General features: G+C 38.7%; 1 long non-coding RNA gene across 1 annotated transcript in view; it reads right to left on the bottom strand.

The window, feature by feature from the left end:
* LOC141962644 (uncharacterized) overlaps positions 1-5,988 on the bottom strand; it is a 34,143-nt gene that overhangs the window by 14,033 nt on the left and 14,122 nt on the right. The gene's annotated exons all lie outside the window — the stretch shown is intronic.

The raw sequence follows: 5,988 nt of genomic DNA, 5'->3' as shown, positions 1-5,988 counted from the left end.
TTCAGTGGCTTATTACATCTTATAAGTTCATAAAAATGTGTAAATACAATTATATTGAAGATGAATGCTTAAAGATTGCATAGAGTATTTTATGGCATTTTCTATGGTTTAATGTGTATTGACACACCCTTAGATCTGCAAGAAATGTTATGTGCTACATGGCTATAACACAGAAATGTGATTGTGGCACATGAGAATTGAATTATACACACATTTAACAAAACCACTCTGCAGTATCAAACCAGTCCTTAACCCAAATACGTTTTCAGAGATAGCTATGGAATTGTCAGTATGTTGAGAAGATCTTCTCAATGCATGAGTCAGCATTCTCTGCTGATCTTGCTTTTAAAAGATCTTGATGATGCATATTCTACGGCAACTATTGCTGCTTGTACTTAATATAGGTTGAAAAATAAAAAAAAATACTATTTTTGCCTTAAGAGACTAATATCAATTTTGGATGACTAGCATTAAGCTTATATTTACTTTTTTTTCAAATGGAGTATTTTCTTCATACCTTGTTCAGCAGTTTTAGACTCATAACACAATTTGGCTTTTGGCATGTTTTCAGAGCCTGAGAAAATTTTATTTAAAATTAAACTTCATGTACCAATTGCCATTCATAAGGTTGGGGTTTTTTATTCTTATCGGTTTACTTTTCTAAAAAAGACCTTAACCTAATGATGCTTGAATATTGAACCTAATAAAAATATCTTTGGTTAAGGTAACTTGTCATTATTAACCTCCTACAAGTTTGCATGTAAAAAGGCTTCAGGTGACACTTCCTCAGTTGCTGTGCTCCACAGCCCCTCCCAAGTGAACCACAACACTCTCATGCTCTGCCAGACCCCAACCACAGCTCTGTTCAGATGTTGCAGACAGATTTGTTCTTGTGCCTTTCCCCACGTGCAGTCACTAAGAAATGCTGATTTTAGATAAACCTTCCATGTTTTATGTTCAAAACAGGAAAAGGGTGAATGTGGTAAGTGTTTCTTCTTTACTAATGCAGTGAGCTGTAGCATGACTCTTAATTTTAAATTTTTATAAGTATAAAATTGAATATTCTTAATATCCCTGGTTTTGTGATCACCTACTGTATTTATATAGTCACTGTTCAAAATCATCAGTAGTTATTACACAAATACAAATGCTTGGTTTGAGAAATGCAAATCAATTGTTATTGAAATATGTAATATATAATAATATACATATGCAATGGGTGCTCAAGAATTTCAGTGTAGTGATATGAAAACAGATTTTTGTGATGCCTTTATAACTGCTGTTTAAAAATCAGATGAATAGAAGTGAGATGCAGCCACTGTGGTATGTATATGGGTTTGAAAATGATGGACTCTACTTCACTTTCTGTTGTTTTTACCTACAGACTAGTTAACAAGTCATGGCAGCTTCTCAGGTATCTTATTTTCACCTTTAAAGGCAGTTTGTGAAGTGTCATTATCTTCTGAAATCTAAAACTACAGCATGCACAATTTTCCAAGCAGCCTCACCTTGTGATAATTACAGCTGTTCTGGAATTGAAATCGTTAGGTTTCAATGTGGAGTGCTTGAGACAATCCAGAAAGTTTAATACATCACCCAGAGAGTTTAATGCATCATAGATTTTTACAGAGGAGCTATCCTAAAGTTGTTCCCTCCCTTGAAACCCATTATTGCCTCAGATAATTTTAAAATATTTTCTAGCATTTAGGCTTCTGGTGTGTGTTAGGGCATCCACATGTTCTACTGTATACCATATCTGTTCTTCAGATCTCTTGGGAGGCCTGGGTTTTTCTCTAAACTTTCAAAATACTGGCCTCTTCCAAAATCTTTCTGTACTACCAGATACTTTCTTAAAATGCACTTACTGCACACATATCTGAGAAGATGTAAATTAATAGGAAGGTTAAGGGGTAGAAACAATTTACAGACTGCATGAAGATAGAGCAAATTTAGACAAAAATATAACACTTCAGACTTGTGTCAAATTTTTGGTCATTGGTGGCTGGTAAATAATTTTAAAACTGGTCCTTCAGAGTCTGAAAAAAGTCACTGTTTTGCCAAATTTAGTCTGAAAGTCAAATTGTCCAAATTGTGTTTTGAAAACACGGGAGTTCCTTTGAAATACTTTAGGCCTGTTGTGGGTGATACCTGTATTTTCTTCAGCAAAAGTAAGTCTGAAAGAGAAGTGAGGAATAGAGGGTGGAACAGGATGGAATTCAGGCAGGTGTCTGAGAATAACACTGATCTGAATAGCTGGGTTCAAAGGACAGGAAACAAATCAAGCTCTGTTTGAACTGATGTACAAATCAGAAATGCGAAATTTTGTGGATGAGAAACACCATTTTGCTAATACGAGTAAAGGCAAAAATACCAATTTCTAAATAAAGAAAAGTAGGCTGGACAACATCTTTACTTCAGGCCAGGTAGGGGAGGAGTGAGAGACCTTGAAAGGGAATGTGTTTGGTGATCTGACTTTGCTCAGTAGAGTGTGAAATTGTGACCAAGTATTTCCATAAAGCTTTGTGAGATTGCTGGGGAGAGGTTGCTGCAGCCAATCCTGACTACAGTAGCAGCGCACAGTCGGTGAAACCTGAGGTTGCTCGGTGAATTATTGTTACTCAGCTGATAGAGATCTTGAGTTTCATAGGTAAGAAATAAATTGCATGTAATCTTGTAATGGAAGTATAGTAAATCCTTAACAACTGGTGCGAGTTTTTGTATTTGATGGTTGATAAAACACTGTCCTGAACATTTTTTTTTTTTTTTTTTTTTTTGCTTCAATTAAATTGTGTTGGGATTAGATTTTGTGCTTCAGGAATGTATGAGCTAGAACTTTGATAAGCTTAGCTGGTGTGGGACACACATGACCATGACTTTATACCATGAGGTTAGATGCCATCCTCTTTCCTGCATTACCAGTTTGGACAACAGCTTCATTTCTGGGGGCAGCTATATCTCCAGCCCCAAGAGCACATCACAGCTAAGTATCTTCTTAAAGGAAGGATTACTTGTGCCGAGGTGTTCTTGTCTTCTCCCAGATACACTGTTTCCTACCATTCACCTCTAATTTCTTTTTTATTCTCAGTATCCCACTGTTTCTCCTTATGACAGATAGTTAATAGTGATCTACTTATTTATGTATTTCCATAAATCTGACTCCTGAAATATTTCTCCTGTTACCTCATATATTGACTTTGGGTACATGTGCATACACAAGTGTATGACACTTCAGACTAAAGCACAGATCTTCAGGGACTACTCAGACTTAATTTATTGGTTGATTATTGTAAGCTGCCATCATGCACTTTCTTTTTTCTTATTTGAAACATCTGGAACTCACTGTTGATGAGATGAAGGCAGTTAACTGCTTGTAAATTAAATATGCCAGAAGATTACAAATGAAACCTGTCACATTTGGGTGATGGGACATTCCTGCTGCTTCTCAGGATTCCAGCACTTTCAGTGAAAATGCAGATTAAATTCTTCCCTCAGAGGTATTTTAGCATCACCTGCTGGCCATAGCACATATAAACTCCTACAATGCAGGAGCAGAGTTAAGGGGATGATAGGAAGAGTTACCAAAGCACACTACTGGGCGGCACTTATCCTTGACATTATGTCTTTAAACACGTGTGTAAATTTCAAAGTTTCTGCAAGTAGGCAGCCAAAAATCCAGGTGAAGAACAATAACAGGAACCATACAAATAATTTATCTGTGAAGATGCTAATGTGTCTCCTGCATCTAGTTATGGATGGGCACACAACTAGTACGAGTCTTTCAGAACAAACTATCTCAGATATTCAGGTTCCTGTTCTCACTCTGGCACCCACTCTGATACCTTCAAACAGTTTTTCTAGTTTCACTAACAAAGGAATGTTTCAGTGTCCCGAAAGGCTGGCCAGCGTGGGTGGTGAAACAGGCTGAAGGCCATGTCCCAGCTTCACACTTTCAATAGTGTCAAGTCCTTGGTTTTGAACAGTTTAGTACAACCATTGTTTTGCTACTGCTGTTGCAAGATTTACTATGGTTTGTATGTTGGGGCGGGGGTTGGTGGTTTTGGTGTGGTGGTTGTTTGGTTTTTTTTCATTGATCATCATATCAAGTCAACAGATTTAATTTTCTATTTTGGTGAACTTACTAACATAGAGAAAATATTCTTCCTGATATTTTTCTCAACTTTCCATAACTATCTTTTGATTTGTCCACAACTACCTATTCTATGATTTTACATACCTCAACTGAATAAACTGACTCAGCTACAACTACGTGAGGACAAAAAAGTGCACGTGGTGGCCTTCCAACAGGGCAGGCAGATGCATATCCACAGTTTGGGCTCTGCTTCCCCTCAGCGTTGCTGAAGATGAACAAGCTTCTCGTTCACCAGAGGTCAATAAAGGCAGGTAGTGCCATGTTCTGCTCCTGCCTATTGCCTGCACTAGGAATGAGTAGCTCTGGGATATTGAGGAAGTCAGTGGGCTGGCAGGGAGGCCCATTCTCTCCCTTCATGGCTCATGGGTACAAGAAGCAGTAGGGTTGTGACATTTCTTCTCCAGCCTCAGTTAGGAGCTACAGATGGGAACAATCAGGTCAGATCTGTTTCCTACTTTTTGCTGCAGATTCCCACAAGGAGTCCTAACTCCTCTGCCTCTGGAAACTGCTCATCTCTGCCCGTTGCAGCAAGGCGCTATAGACAGCTGAGAAGAAATGGACGGTTTGTTCTGTCACCCTTTTCCTGCTGTCTCCAGGCCATAGTGACAGCAAGAGAGCTACATCACACAATTGTATGTGTTCTCCTGCTGCACGATGTCAAACCAGTGCAGCCCCAAGGCAGGTGGAGGGCAAGGCAAAGGGAAGCAGTGAGTGGCCTTAAATTTACTGTTTATTCCAGAAAGCACAGTGACTGCAGTAACTCCAGACAAAAATTGCAGAGAGGAAGAAAGAGGCTTCTTTCCCTTCAAGACTGGCAAAGCCCAAACAACTGATCAATGTACCAGGAAAATGCTGGTTTATTAAACTCAAGTCTTTTCAGTCAGTCTGTTACCAGTTTTAAGTGGGTTTTTTTGCTGGAAGAGACATCTTAGATCCTGAGCAGAGTTTCTGAGGAGAGCAGGACAGGCAGACAAATTTAGGCAGATTAGGAATTTAACTCTCAATCCCCAGAGATGATCTTGACCCGTGGATTAATTTGAAACAGCTTTACAACAGAGGTTTGTGAAGACCACTGCTGGACAGAATGGGACAGAACTTGCAATCCTGGTGTTTTGTTGGGCAGGACATGGCTTCCCGTCCCATTCATCCATGACATTTTGGTGGTTTGCTGGTAAAATAACCTGAGCAAGCCATCTCCCATGTAATTTAATGCAGAAATACACTTCTGCATGCTGTAAGATAGAGTCCCAGTGCACAGTGACCAAACAAACAAATAGCCAGCAGGAGCCCCTACAGACAGAGACAGTCTGGTGGGCCATATCCGTGCAGGACCAGGAAAGGAAAATTGTAGCCTTGGACTCCTCAGAAGACTGCTGAAGAAAAAAGGGTAATTTGGAAACAGAAATTGCCTGAAAAATATTAAGAGTTGTCGAGCTGCAAGTAGATGACAGCAAAGACAAATGCTCCCTTTGTACTTTTAATCAACTTTGAAACTCACAGCCTGAGCAAATACAAAGAAAGATGCAACACTCCTAGTTCATACACGGTATATAGCAGAACATGTAAGTTGGGGCTAGTCATACCAAAAGAAGTTCATGGAAGATCAAATAAGTATACTTTTAGAAATTGTCAGGAGTCAGTAAAAGAGCTCTATTTACCACAGTTAAGCTCCAAAGGAAATTTGGAGCTGACTGGAATGAAAGGGAAAAGGAACTGGGATAATTTGAAAATTTAAGATTATATAAATTGTATTAAAATAATTTTGCTGGTGCATAGAATTTATTGAATTTTGTGTTGGGTTTGGTAAATTTATTGTGAATATCAAGGAACTGGGCATT

Source organism: Athene noctua, chromosome 1 (assembly GCF_965140245.1).
Source record: "Athene noctua chromosome 1, bAthNoc1.hap1.1, whole genome shotgun sequence".
NCBI lineage: Eukaryota > Metazoa > Chordata > Aves > Strigiformes > Strigidae > Athene > Athene noctua.
This window is presented reverse-complemented; position numbering and strand designations above follow the sequence as displayed.